The sequence below is a fragment of the Notolepis coatsorum genome (assembly GCF_963971535.1).
Source record: "Notolepis coatsorum genome assembly, contig: SCAFFOLD_1612, whole genome shotgun sequence".
Taxonomy (NCBI): domain Eukaryota; kingdom Metazoa; phylum Chordata; class Actinopteri; order Aulopiformes; family Paralepididae; genus Notolepis; species Notolepis coatsorum.
The window spans coordinates 23,121-37,500 of NW_028170604.1; the positions used below are offsets into that span (position 1 = coordinate 23,121).

At 44.4% G+C, this 14,380-nt stretch overlaps 1 pseudogene across 1 annotated transcript in view; it reads right to left on the reverse strand.

Moving 5' to 3' along the window:
- Positions 1 to 3,661: 3,661 nt before the first annotated feature.
- The window catches only part of LOC311248482 (modulator of smoothened protein-like), a 12,758-nt pseudogene continuing 2,039 nt past the window's right edge, over positions 3,662 to 14,380 (reverse strand). Inside the window, exon 2 of the transcript in view lies at positions 3,662 to 3,866. The product of the transcript in view is annotated as a modulator of smoothened protein-like (transcript). The remainder of the gene's footprint in view (positions 3,867 to 14,380) is intronic.

Below are 14,380 nucleotides of genomic sequence, written 5' to 3' on the forward strand. Positions count from 1 at the left end.
CTAGCCTCACGTTACCACTGGGGATCTATCTGAGCTCGAACAGGGAAAATACCGCCCCCTATGGTCTCTCCGGATGGTATTGCACCCATTGGATTGGACTGAATGAAATGGATGGGGAAAAAAGAGCCCGGAATCCACATTTTACTTGTCAGGCATGTAACCGGAGACGATCCCATTCATTGCTGAGCCGCAGAACAGCGTGGAATATGTGTTTCCAGTACCCAGCGTTGGATCAATAAACATGATCGATATTTGGAATGGCGATCAGGAATTGTAATAATCTTTTTGGAGAACATCTGATCTGAGGTAAGGAATCTATTTTACCAGTCTTGGGATAATCAGAGTTTTTTTCACCTATATCTCAGTGTGTCCCATATGTGTGTGAGTGTGTGTGTGCTGATCAGGAAATAAGATAATCGATTTTTCAGCCCGCTTCTCTAGCGTGAATAAGTACACATATCGATAATCTAGCGTTTATTTGAAAACTATTCATAATAGGCCGAAAAATGACAACGTGTTTTGTGTATTCCACTAAAGCGCGATTCCTGCAGAATCACCTTTTTTCTGGAAGTTTAAAAAAAACAAGCGTTTTTCAAAATGGTATAACACGGAAATGTACCGATTAAAAAACAATCCGTTCCGACAATGTTGACTGCAAACAAGTCATTGATAAGCGACGGCCGTATTAGACACATAGCCATAATTTAAGATATAGTTTATGCGTTCGCAAATGTGCTCGCCCTCCCATTGACTACAGCCAGTGTTGGCACTCAAGCGCTAAAACGTGTGCGCCCCCTGCTGGCACTCAAAGTGTTAAGGGGAAGTGAGTTTAACTCGCAGTACCGCTTACTGCCACAGTCACTTCACAACACACGTCCATCGTGACTGTGGATATTACTCACGGACCTCCGTTAGCAAGGGTGATAAGAAGCATACAGGAACAGGAACATGTTAGAAACGGGTTCCAAGCACACGGGGGCGGGGCTTATTTTAATGGACAATGATGGAAATGAATTCATGCACAAATGTTTTTAATGCATAGGTACAGCAACAACAATAGGTTCATTATGGCATTTCCATGTTGTAAACAGGGGCCAGAGAGCTGATTCCCTGAGGCTCTGAGCAGTGAATCTGTGTAGTATCGCCCTCTTGTGCTGAAAAGGTGTAACTTCACACTGAATCTCAATGGACAATGATGGAAATGTATTCAAATAAAATACTTGTCCTTGACCGATTGGCAAAATATTTCAGAATTCAGGTCCTGCCTAGGTGCAACATTTAATTGCGGAGATATGCTGCCGGACACATGGACACACACGCGCACACACACACACACACACACAGACACACACGTGCACACACACACATAGACACAGACAAGACACACAACAGCCTGGTGGAGATAATGAAATAATCTCATCATCTTGGTGAATTAATGCCTTCACTAACAAAACCAGAGATAAAGGTTTCCACCTCCAGAATAGGTTTTGTTTGTTCCTGCCACTCACACGTTCTGATATCCACCGTTTTAATAGTGGACTATCAGACATCACCCGAGAGACCAGCTCCACATAATACAAGTTATCTATATAGATATTGGCGACAGGGATGCACCGATACCACGTCCGTTAACATTTAAGCGGTGGTTACGCGTCATGACCACCAGGGGGCTCTCTCTGTATCTCTAGGTACTGTATACCGGAGTCGTGTCTCTGTGTAGACGTTCCAGCGGTAGTGATTTACATCAACCGGCGGTGATCGGTTAGTTTGCCTGGAGTCTGGAGTGGAAGAGAAAAGGGGAACAACAGTAGCGACGGAGTGAAATGGTGGAAAACCGTCCAAGAAAGGTTTCTGAAGTGAAACTCGACAGAAAGGAATGAAGCCAAAAGAAGAAAGCGACAGTGTTTGTGTCATTACTCTCACTGCCAGTAGGTGGAGACAAAAATTCCACTGTGGCTTTAATCCTTATACTGTTACAACCGATGCATTTACATGTTTTAACTTTAATCTTTGAGAAAATGTGTTTTCATGTTGTAATCTTTACTCGTTTCCATGGTAACTACTATAGTACCGATAAGCCTCGTCCATCACAAGAGCACGACTGCTCTGACGTTGGCACCCGTTTACATTCTTATTGGTTATCACGGCATTGGCCGCCATATTTGTTTATTTTATTTTAGCCATCAGTAAAATGTTAAAAACGACAGTGCTTACAAAGAGGTGTCAGGTGATAATGAGTATATAATTACAATAGCATATTATGTCTGTTGTTGAGAATGGACTTGAAATGCAATTGAAATGCAATTAACCCTTCGCTGGAAAGATTTAGTTTTCCATTAGGTACACAGTCTTGTACGGCATGACCTTTTTCTTGTTTTTTTTTTTTTTTCAAATGTAAGAACGCAAATCTAATTTAATTACCCTCAACTCTGCTCCCGTCAAAACGCCAGACCAATTGAAATGGAACTATTGAAACCTGCTACGTTGAGAAACTCCTATGGTAAAAGACCATATAGGCAAAACTTAATCTGGAACCAGGTGCGTCTTAAAACGACCACTTCCTGACTGCCCAGGTCTATAAAGACCATAAGACCTTGTATTCAATGGTTTTTCCCTCTATGACAGAGATGTCGTTTTCTATGTCGGGGGGGGGAAGGCAGAAATTCAGATCAACTTGCTTTGATTTCTGATATACGTTGATATAGGGATATTAGGGTAATTTCTCCAATACATATAACTAGGGATGTTCGATATTGGCTTTTTTACCGATATCCGATATACCGATATTGTCCAACTTTTAATTTTAATCGTTTTATCAAACGATACATGCGGGGTTCCCCCCCCCCCTTACTTACTTACCTGGGTAAATAAATGTAAAAAAAGAAAAGAAATCCATTTACATTTTTTGAAAACCGATACCGATCATTTCCGATATTACATTTGAACGCCAATATCGGCCGATAACATCGGTAGGCCGATAATATCGGACATCCCTAGTACATATATAACCCATCGATCCTCTTATCGGCCCGATATCCAATACCAGAGCGGGCATCTGTGCATCCCTACTTTGGCCACATGATCTACATGTTAGCGTTCACCGTCGACTTCCTCTCTCCGCGTGTGTGTGACCATCGTATCAAATCAGAATAAAAGAGTGGAGGGGACGAGACGAGAAAGCAGAAGAGCGCGCGGTTCACCTCCGCCTCCGCACGGCGGGAAGATCAAAGGCCTGATATGAGAGAGAAAGAGGGGGGAAGGGCACCGCGTCGCGCGGCAGGTGTCGTCCCGCGAGGAGGAGTCCTCGTGTCTTAATCCTTCGGTCTAGGCCCCCCCTCTACTCCCCTGGGTCCCTGATCCCAGATCAGTAATTACAGACAGGTTAGTGCGATAAGACGCTGCGTTAGCTTAGCTTAGCTTAGGCTCCTGTGATCCAAGGTGCGTCAGGGATGAAAGACAACTAAACAACTAAAATGTTTAAAAAAAAAAAAAAAAAAAGCAAGAGTGCCTCTGCCTCTCCATGTCCTTTTTCTTCTCCTTCTTCTTCTTCTTCCGTCGACAATACTTTCAAATTGCCGCGGCGCTAAGTCTAATGGAACGCCTCCCGCCGCGTGGCATCGGTCTCTCTCTCTCTCTACGAATACAAAAGAAAACAGGGGAGTCCTCCTCGTCGTCCTCACGTCAGCCGGGTAGGCAGACCTTGCCGGCGAACAGCAGTCCCACGATGGTGAAGAATATCGACATGACGAACAGCACGTAGGACGAGCCCACCACCGTGTTGTTGGGCAGCTTGTAGGGCTGACCCCCCACCTCGTTGATGTAGAACCCTATCGGGAAGATGAGAGCCGCCATGCAGAACAGGACCACTGTGAGAGAGAGAGAGGGGGGGGGGGGGGGGAGAGAGGGGGGGAGAGAGATAGATAGATAGATAGATAGATAGATAGATAGATAGATAGATAGATAGATAGATAGATAGATAGATAGATAGATAGATAGATAGATAGATAGATAGATAGATAGATAGATAGAGGGAGGGAGAGAGAGGAGGGAGGGAGAGAGATAGAGAGAAAGAAATAGAGAGGGAGGGAGGGAGGGAGGGGGGGAGAGAGGGGGGAGAGAGAGAGAGAGACGGACAGAGAGAGACGGAGAGAGAGAGGAGGGGAGGGAGGGGAGTAGAGGAGGAGGGAGGGGAGAGGAGAGGAGGAAGAGGGAGGGGAGTAGAGGAGGAGGGAGGGGAGAGGAGAGGAGGAAGAGGGAGGGGAGTAGAGGAGGGAGGGGAGAGGAGAAGGAGGAGGGAGGGGAGTAGAGGCGGAGGGAGGGGAGAGGAGGAGGAGGAGGGAGAGGAGAGGAGGAAGAGGAGGGAGGGGAGTAGAGGAGGGAGGGGAGAGAGATAGATAGATAGAGGGAGGGAGAGAGGGGGGGAGAGAGAGAGAGAGAGAGAGATAGATAGATAGATAGATAGATAGATAGATAGATAGATAGATAGATAGATAGATAGATAGATAGATAGATAGATAGATAGATAGATAGATAGATAGATAGATAGATAGATAGATAGATAGATAGATAGATAGATAGATAGATAGATAGATAGATAGAGGGAGGGCGGGAGGGAGGGAGGGAAGGGAGAAAGAAAGAGAGGGAGGGAGGGAGAGAGAGATTGAGAGAGACCAAAAGAGAGGGAGAGAGACACACAGAGAGAGAAGGAAGAGAGTGATGCATTAGAATAACATATTAATCAAAATGTATGCAGCTAAAGAAGATGGCGGCGTATCCCTGCCTAAACTAGACTGGTATCACTATGCGTTCTCACTCTCCCAGCTCTCCAAAATGAACCACTCGACTGAAGAAGCACCTGCTTTGGGTCAAGATGGAGGAGGAAATGGTATATCCCTCATCTCTGGAATCCTTCCTGACACAATCAGACAGACCTATACCTTTTAATAAGAACCCTCTCCTGGCATTTACCAGAGAAACCTGGAATCAATCGCACAGGCTAACTAGAGCTAACCCATATCTAACTGCAAGAGCCTCTATATGGTTTAATAAAAAACTAAAGATTGGTAAGAAATCAGTCATATGGGATGACTGGGTTAAAAAGGGAATACATGTACTAGGTGATATAGCCGGGGAAGATGGGGTATTACCGTTTGAGGATATTAAAAATGATTTTTGGCATAGATAATGAAAACGTCTATAGATTCCTGCAGATTAGACATTGTATATCGTCATCAGTAGTTGGGTAAAAATGTGGCCCGATTACTGCAATTCAAGAAATATTTGATAAAGGATGGCGTAGGAAAGGCGGTGCATCAAGGTTCTATGATGTTATAAGGGAACACAATGCACCCAAGTTGGCGGGTCTGAGGTTGAGCTGGGAGAACGATGTACGTGAGGATATTACTGAAGAAATATGGGAGAAGCTGGTGACCAAATGGGGTAAATTCTCTCGGGAGGCACAGTCACAACTTATCTTTTACAAAGTCTTAAACAGAAGCTATTGGACGCCTAGTGAACTAGCCAGACTAAAATTAAGAAACAGTGACATCTGCTGGAGATGTGAGAAGGAGACAGGTACTCTACTACATATTATGTTATACGAATGTGAGAAAGTTCGGAAAATGTGGGATCAAATTGTGATATTCCTAAGTAAAGTTCTGAATGTAAAGGTGAATAACTCCCCAGCGGCATGCGTATTGGGTATAGTACCGAAAGAGATTAAACTGTCTAAGTACCAAGGAATGTGGTATAGAATGGCCATGATATCAGGATGTCACACACACTCGCATGCACATGGCTGAGATATACATATCTAAGGCACACATACACTCATATACGCATTTCGGAGATACACTCACATATAGGAAGCATGCAGTGGTTCTGTGGCTCTGTCCGCTGTCAGCCCAAATAAAGTTATTATTATCGCCAGCAGGTGTGTCTGATTGCACTGGATGCAGTGTGTCAGTGGGCTTGATTGCGAACAGCTGCGAACAGCGGTCATTATTGCTCGGCAGAGGTCCGTTATCGAGTAATAACGGACCTCTGACGAGCGCTATTGACCAATCACAATCAAGCATTTCGGCGAATGTTAAAACGCCATGTAATAAATATGCATAATATATAGTAATGTTATTTTTTGTTTTGTTTGCAAGTACTTTTTTAACACTTTGGTTGCCTAAGGTTAAATTAATGATATACCATAGATTGCCAGCGCTATTTGTCTATGGAGAAAGTCCCCTTCTTTGCAGGGCTATAACTTTTTAAATTCTATTGCTACATTGCCATTATTAGGGCCCATTCAAAGTCCTATATGTATTGTTCATTGTGTAGCAACGTTAAACTTTTTCATTCACATATTCATAGTAAAGTATGGTCTAATGTATAAGTATGTTTTCATCTCTTTCTGCAGCTTTCTCCAGAACGTGATATATAGCCCCAAATGCATTATATTGATGATGAAATACAGTTTGATGGCAATCAGCGCGATATAAAAAATTCCAACTAGACGTACTTCTAGAAGTTACTACACGTCATCTGATGTTGACCGGATGGGCGAGGGGGCGTTTATAATTCCGTGGGCAGCGTTATACCAATCATCTAATGTGGGTCAAATGTTGATAATATCAGTTATTATCGAAGACGGTAACGTTACACGCTGAAACTCACCCCAGTCTCCGCGCGCCGTTGGGCGATCATCGTCGAGTAGAAATTTTATCATTATGGGATATATTATTACCCGGTCCATCTCTAGCTTGTATAATGGTATATACATCCAAATCATGTTGTTTATCGAGTTATTGGCAATCGATCGCTATGTAGTGTGACGAGCTAGAGTCACGGAACATGTACCGAGTGGCCGGAAGCAATACGGACGTCTAGCAAAACCTCTAGTGCGCTTCCTGTTAAGCGCTTGCGCCGATCGGCCACCAGATGGCGCTCCTGAACCGCCAGAGAGCTCAGTGGGTCCTGCTGGTAGATCTCAGGCCAGCGGAGGGACATTATGAATCCGATCGCAGATTTTTGAAATATTGATATAAAGACGACGTACAGCGTCCCCCGGCAACTTTAGCATGGCCAGCAAAGACGTCTAAAGACGGCTCCCGGCAGTCAAAGTGTTAATTTCCATGTCCGTTTTTGGTATGTCTGTATAAGTCCTATGTAGGTTTTGTATGTCTATAAGAAAAAGAAAAAGACAAATCTTTGCCTTTGCATGTTATGCTGTTGAAAGTTCTTCCATGAAGATGTGTAAGATTTGTACAAAAATATTAATTAAAAAATGTATTAAAAAAATAATAACATATTAATGACTGGACAATGGTATCACTAACATTTCAGATCAAAGTAGTAATAATTCATCCATTCACTGTGCACATGACAGACTATTCTCTCTCTCTCTCTCTCTTTCCCTCTCTTCTACTAATAGAAATAATGGCTACTGTTCACTCTGATCCAATCATGAGAAATGGCATCTTATCTATCTTTAGAGCAGTAAAAAGGCCTGCTGCTGGTTCTCACCAAGGGGCTGAGAATAGGCCTCAGTCTCTCTGTCTCTGTCTCTCTCTCTGTCTCTGTTCTGTCTCTGTTCTGTCTGTCTCTGTTCTGTCTCTGTTCTGTCTCTGTCTCTGTTCTGTCTCTGCTCTGTCTCTGTTCTGTCTCTGCTCTGTCTCTGTCTCTGTTCTGTCTCTGTTCTGTCTCTGTTCTGTCTCTGTTCTGTCTCTGCTCTGTCTCTGTTCTGTCTCTGCTGTCTCCGTCTCTGTTCTGTCTCTGTTCTCTCTCTGTCTCTGCTCTGTCTCTGTTCTGTCTCTGCTCTGTCTCTGTCTCTGTCTCTGCTCTGTCTCTGTTCTCTCTCTGTTCTGTCTCTGTTCTGTCTCTGCTCTGTCTCTGTTCCGTCTCCGTCTCTGTTCTCTCTCTGTTCTGTCTCTGTTCTGTCTCTGTTCTGTCTCCGTCTCTGTTCTCTCTCTGTTCTGTCTCTGTTCTGTCTCTGTTCTGTCTCTGTTCTGTCTCTGTCTCTGTTCTGTCTCTGTTCTGTCTCCGTCTCTGTTCTCTCTCTGTTCCGTCTCTGTTCTGTCTCTGTTCTGTCTCTGTTCTCTCTCTGTTCTGTCTCTGTTCTCTCTCTGTTCTGTCTCTGTTCTGTCTCTGTTCTGTCTCCGTCTCCGTCTCTGTTCTCTCTCTGTTCTGTCTCTGTTCTGTCTCTGTTCTGTCTCTGTTCTGTCTCTGTTCTGTCTCTGTTCTGTCTCTGTTCTGTCTCTGTTCTGTCTCTGTTCCGTCTCTGTTCTGTCTCTGTTCTGTCTCTGTTCAATTCAATTCAATTCAAATAGGCTTTATTGGCATGAAATATTAACATACTTATTGCCAAAGCAAGTTCAACATACAAACAATAACATATATATTAAGCAATACAATATCATAATATTAGTAATAACAGTAAGGACAATCAACAAGAAACATATTAATTTACAAAATAGTCACTCGATCGGGACGGGTAGTCATTTTTCAAGTGTGGCCATTCAGATACATTTACAGGGCTTGTTCTCTTATTTTGTGACAACCGTCTACATATTTTGCAGCTAATGCTGTACACTGACTTTTCTCCCCACACATGTATAGTAGCTTTTGGTGATCAGGGAGATGGATAAACTGTGCATCAATTTTGTTTATTTTATCAAAGAAGACTTCTCTTAGGTCCTTGTATTTCTCACAGTATAGCAGGAAGTGAGGTTCTGTCTCAATGTCCCCCTGATGGCAAAGTGAACACAGCCTGGCCTCTCTGGGCAGCCAGTTCTGCCTGTGACGGCCTGTTTCTATGGCTAGACTGTGTCCACACAGTCTGTACCGTGTCAATGTTTTTCTTAATTTTATCTCATTCACAGTAGTCAGGTATTCTGCCACCATGTACTCTCTGTTTAGGGTCAAATAGAATTCTAATTTACTTTGAGATTTGGTTGATTTGTTCCAATATTCTATGTAGTTTTCTTTTTGTTTTGAGATTATTTGGTTGGGCCAGATTTTTTGGTATCTGTCCTGAAGCATTTGTGGGCAGAGATTTCTGACTAGCTGGCAGAGGGGACTCTTATCTGGGTTCATCTCTTGGCTCTGAAGGGCTTTGTAGTACTGTTCTGTCTCTGTCTCTGTTCTGTCTCTGTTCTGTCTCTGTCTCTGTTCTGTCTCTGTCGGTCTCTCTCTCTCTCTCTGTCTCTGTTCTGTCTCTGTTCTGTTCTGTCTCTGTCTCTGTTCTGTCTCTGTTCTGTCTCTGTTCTGTCTCTGCTCTGTCTCTGTTCTGTCTCTGTTCTGTCTCTGTTCTGTCTCTGTTCTGTCTCTGTTCTGTCTCTGTTCGGTCTCTGTTCTGTCTCTGTTCTCTCTCTGTCTCTGTTCTGTCTCTGTCTCTGTTCTGTCTCTGTTCTGTCTCTGTTCTGTCTCTGTCGGTCTCTCTCTCTCTCTGTCTCTGTTCTGTCTCTGTTCTGTTCTGTCTCTCTCTCTCTGTCTCTGTTCTGTCTCTGTTCTGTCTCTGTCTCTGTCGGTCTCTCTCTCTCTCTCTCTGTCTCTGTTCTGTCTCTGTTCTGTCTCTGTTCTGTTCCGTCTCTGTCTCTCTCTGTCTGATTGATTGATTGATTGATTGATTGATTGATTGATTGAAAACTTTATTAACAGATTGTAGAATGGGTACAATACAGTACAGCTCAATACACACAATTGTTAAGGGGATGCAGACCAGAGAAAGACTTTCGTCTTGTTTACATCAGGGTCCCCCATTTTCAATTCATCAGGACATATATGACATACATGACATACAGATAGTCAGTACTGCTACATCTATACATTTATGACATACCAGATTTGCAAATACAGTACTGTTTGTGATACAGAAGGAGTCAAGAAAAGGGAGTATATACATTTGACGTAGAAACTGTACATTGGAGGAGGTTGTGTGGGGGGGGTTGGGTACATTGGGATATTGACAACCATACTGGGTAATTTACATTGGAGGTGGTTGGGGGGGGGGGGGCCGGGGGGCACACTGTATAAACAAGTAATACTGTACATTGAGGGGGGGGGGGGAGGAGACACTGTACAAACAAACAAAATTGTACATTGAACTATTGACAAAACCATACTAGGTAAATGACTGTACATTGGAGGGGGTTGGGTTAGGATATTTACAGGGGCCAGTGTTGAATTGCAGTCTCCCGTAGGTGTCCCTTGAGAGAGGTTTTGAAAGTGGGTAGTGATCCACATTCCTTTACAGCTTTGGGTAGGGCGTTCCACATTGATGTGGCATAATTGCGAAACGTGTTTAGTCCCTTATTTGAGCCGAATCTGGGTTTAACATGATTTGTGGAGCTCCCTCTGGTGTTGTGATCGTGGTATTCACTGACCTTTGGGAAGTATTTTGACATGTACATGGGTACCTTGGTCTCTGTTCTGTCTCTGTTCTGTCTCGTCTCTGTTCTGTCTCTGCTCTGTCTCTGCTCTGTCTCTGTTCTGTCTCTGTTCTGTCTCTGTTCTGTCTCTGTCTCTGTTCTGTCTCTGTCGGTCTCTCTGTCTCTGTTCTGTCTCTGTTCTGTTCTGTCTCTCTCTCTCTCTGTCTCTGTCCTGTCTCTGTTCTGTCTCTGTTCTGTCTCTGTTCTGTCTCTGTCTCTGTTCTGTCAATTCAATTAAATTCAAATGGCTTTATTGGCATGACGCAACTTGTACATGTTGCCAAAGCAAATGATTAATAACATAAGCATGGATTACAGGACAGATATTAATGTCATAGTACATATAAAAATTATCATCATAAAATAGAACATAAAATATTACGGCATAAACATGTCAGGTGACTGTCACTCACTGTCCCTCAGTCTATGGCAGGCAGCAACATAGGCTGCTGCTAGCTCACAGCTTGTTGAGTCCTCCCCTAGTAGGACTGGTAGTTTTCCTGTATCTGGTAGTGCAAGAAAACCTTTTGTTATTAGTTCAAATTTTTTAAAATGTGTTTCTCTAATATATTTATATTTTTCACATTTGGTGAGGAAGTGCAACTCAGTTTCAGGCTCACTGAGGATGCAATGACAGCACAGCCTTTGCTCTGCAGGAAGCCAGGTTTTCCTGTGCCTTCCCTTTTCAACAGCGAGGCTGTGCTCACTCAGTCTGTATTTTGTCAAGGTTCTTTTTAGTTGTTGATCAGTCACCATGCTCAAATAATCTGCTATGGTGTACTGTCGATTTAGAGCCAGATAGCACTGCATTTTGCTCTGTGCTTTTGTTTGTGTTTTCCAATAGGTGATGTAGTTTTGTTTTAGCTGTGTCGTAATTTGATTTATTCTGATTGGTGATGTGTTCTGTTCCTGAGGTGTGTTAAGCGAGCAGGTTTGTGGACTCAGCCTCTGTCTCTCTCTGTTATGTCTCTGTCTCTCTCTGTCTCTGTTCTGTCTCTGTTCTGTCTCTCGGTTCTGTCTCTGTCTCTGCTCTGTCTCTGTTCCGTCTCTGTTCTGTCTCTGTTCTGTCTCTGTCTCTGTTCTGTCTCTGTTCTGTCTCTGTCTCTGTCGGTCTCTCTCTCTCTCTGTCTCTGTTCTGTCTCTGTTCTGTCTCTGTCTCTCTCTGTCTCTGTCTCGTCTCTGTTCTGTCTCTGCTCCGTCTCTGCTCCGTCTCTGCTCTGTCTCTGTTCTGTCTCTGTTCTGTCTCTGTTCTGTCTCTGTCTCTGTTCTGTCTCTGTTCTGTCTCTGTTCTGTCTCTGTCTCTGTTCTGTCTCTGTTCTGTCTCTGTTCTGTCTCTGTCTCTGTTCTGTCTCTGTCGGTCTCTCTCTCTCTCTGTCTCTGTTCTGTCTCTGTTCTGTTCTGTCTCTCTCTCTCTCTCTCTCTCTCTGTTCTGTCTCTGTTCTGTCTCTGTCTCTGTTCTGTCTCTGTCGGTCTCTCTCTCTCTCTGTCTCTGTTCTGTCTCTGTTCTGTTCTGTCTCTGTCTCTCTCTGTCTCTGTTCTGTCTCTGTTCTGTCTCGTCTCTGTTCTGTCTCTGCTCTGTCTCTGTTCTGTCTCTGTTCTGTCTCTGTTCTGTCTCTGTTCTGTCTCTGTTCTGTCTCTGTCTCTGTTCTGTCTCTGTCTCTGTTCTGTCTCTGTCTCTGTTCTGTCTCTGTTCTGTCTCGTCTCTGTTCTGTCTCTGTTCTGTCTCTGTTCTGTCTCTGTTCTGTCTCTGTCTCTGCTCTGTCTCTGTTCCGTCTCTGATCTGTCTCTGTCTCTGTCTCTGTCTCTGCTCTGTCTCTGTTCTGTCTCTGTCTCTGTTCTGTCTCTGTTCTGTCTCTGTTCCGTCTCTGATCTGTCTCTGTTCCGTCTCTGTTCTGTCTCTGATCCGTCTCTGTTCCGTCTCTGTTCTGTCTCTCTGTCTGTCTGCGTCTCTCTCTGTCTCTGTTCTGTCTCTGTTCTGTCTCTGTCTCTGTCTGTCTCTGTTCTGTCTCTGTCTCTGTCTCGGTCTCTCTCTGTCTCTGTTCTGTCTCTGTCTCTGTCTGTCTCTGTTCTGTCTCTGTCTCTGTCTCGGTCTCTCTCTGTCTCTGTTCTGTCTCTGTCTCTGTTCTGTCTCTGTTCTGTCTCTGTCTCTGTCTCTCTCTGTCTCTGTTCTGTCTCTGTTCTGTCTCTGTTCTGTCTCTGTTCTGTCTCTGTCTCTGTCTCTCTCTGTCTCTGTTCTGTCTCTGTTCTGTCTCTGTTCTGTCTCTGTTCTGTCTCTGTTCTGTCTCTGTCCTGTCTCTCTGCTCTGTCTCTGTCTCTCTCTGTCTCTGTCTCTGTCTCTGTTCTGTCTCTGTTCTGTCTCTGTCTCTGTTCTGTCTCTGTTCTGTCTCTGTCCTGTCTCTGTCTCTGTTCTGTCTCTGTTCTGTCTCTGTCCTGTCTCTCTGTCTCTCTCTGTCTCTGTTCTGTCTCTGTTCTGTCTCTGTTCTGTCTCTGTCCTGTCTCTCTGCTCTGTCTCTCTCTGTCTCTGTTCTGTCTCTGTTCTGTCTCTGTTCTGTCTCTGTCCTGTCTCTCTGCTCTGTCTGCGTCTCGCTCTGTCTGCGTCTCTCTCTGTCTCTGTTCTGTCTCTGTTCTGTCTCTGTCTCTGCTCCATCTCTGCCTCTGCTCTGTAAAACATGATTTAATAAATTACAATAGAATAGCAAACACAAGGGTAAGTTCCAAATAGGTTCAACATATTTAAGTACAATGTATAAGGTTGCACAATAGTTTAACGTTGAACACAACACACACAGAGTACCGAGCCTATCACCGATTTCAAACTGGCCCCAAGCTTTCACTGCAAAAAACACATGCTGGTGCTAGGGATGGGTACCTTTCACATTTGAACCGATACCGGTACCGGTACCTGTGAATCGATACCGGTACCCAACGGTACCTTTTTTCGGTACTTTAGTCTCAAGAAATTTAATTTACCTACCTCAGTCGTAAAAAAAAATCCAAACTTCAAATAACTACAATTAACAGTTTTCGGCTTGTCATTGCTCCGACTGCTTTGTTGTTGAATCAAGTCAAATCCTAGGTAAGCATATATTGTGCGTGTGAACGTTGACATGAAAAAAAAAAGCAAAAATAAAAAATAAAAAAATTTAAAAAAAAATAATAAAAAAACGTTTTTTTTAATTAAAAAAAAAAAAAAAATCGGTTTCTCACTTGATTCGATACTTGGTAGTACCGACGTGTTTCGGTTCGGTGCCTCAAAAGTACAGAATTCGGTACCCATCCCACTGCTGGCGTGTTGTCATAGTTAAGCTGCGCCTCTATATTATTGATTAGGGAAAGCCCTGTTTGTGTATGTACTGTATGTATGTCACTTTAACACTTGGTACCTAAAGCACCATAAGCCTATAAGTCCTATTTCCCGGTTTGTCTCGTCACATCGTACATATTATATTGTCATGTGATACCTACTGCCCAGGGTGAGGGGGGGCTGTGATACCTACTGCCCAGGGTGAGGGGGGGCTGTGATACCTACTGCCCAGGGTGAGGGGGGGCTGTGATACCTACTGCCAGGGAGAGGGGGGGGGGCTGTGATACCTACTGCCCAGGGTGAGGGGGGGCTGTGATACCTACTGCCCAGGGTGAGGGGGGGCTGTGATACCTACTGCCCAGGGTGAGGGGAGGCTGTGATACTTACATCCCCAGGGTGAGGGGGGGGGGCTGTGATACCTTACTCCCCAGGGTGAGGGGGGGGCTGTGATACCTACTGCCCAGGGTGAGGGGGGGGGTTCTGTGATACTTACTGCCCAGGGTGAGGGGGGGCTGTGATACCTACTGCCCAGGGTGAGGGGGGGGCTGTGATACTACTCCCCAGGGTGAGGGGGGGCTGTGATACTTACTGCCCAGGGTGAGGGGGGGCTGTGATACCTACTGCCCAGGGTGAGGGGGGGCTGTGGTGATACTTACTG